Source organism: Lupinus angustifolius, chromosome LG19, assembly GCF_001865875.1.
Source record: "Lupinus angustifolius cultivar Tanjil chromosome LG19, LupAngTanjil_v1.0, whole genome shotgun sequence".
Lineage (NCBI taxonomy): Eukaryota > Viridiplantae > Streptophyta > Magnoliopsida > Fabales > Fabaceae > Lupinus > Lupinus angustifolius.
The window spans coordinates 8,035,222-8,035,881 of NC_032027.1; positions in this window are offsets into that span (position 1 = coordinate 8,035,222).

The following is a 660-nucleotide window of genomic DNA, read 5'->3' on the forward strand; positions in this document are numbered from 1 at the left end:
ATCTCTCTTGTACTTAACTGCTAGTAGACCTGATATAATGTTTAGTGTATGTCTGTGTGCTCGATATCAATCTAAACCTAAAGAATCACACATAGTTGCTGTTAAGAGAATCTTGAAATATCTAAAAGGTACAACTGACGTTGGATTGTGGTACCCTAAAGGAAGTATATGTGAACTGGTTGGATACTCGGATTCAGATTTTGCTGGATGCAAATCTGAGAGAAAAAGTACAAGTGGTACTTGTTACATTTTAGGCAACGCTTTAGTTTCTTGGTCTTGCAAGAAACAAGCATGTGTAGCATGCCTACTTGAACTTAATTATGTCCATTTATGTTTATATGCTTCTATTTTTGGGTTAAAATCTTTTTCATAGCTCTAAAATTGCATAAAAATTGGTTTTTCTAGAGTCAGTAACCGATTACCCACTTTGAGTAACCGGTTACTCAAACCTGTTGTTTGTCTTTTTTAAAATTTTAAGTTAGAGTAACCGATTACTCAGAAGTGAGTAACCGATTGCTCTTAGCAGGTATTTAAGGGAAAATTGCATTTTTTCAGAACCTCATCTTCTTCCCTCTACTCTTTAACTCGTGGTCAACCATTTTCCCTCTAGAAACTTCATTTCTTAACCATTTTGGGTGATTTTTGTGTCCATTCATATCA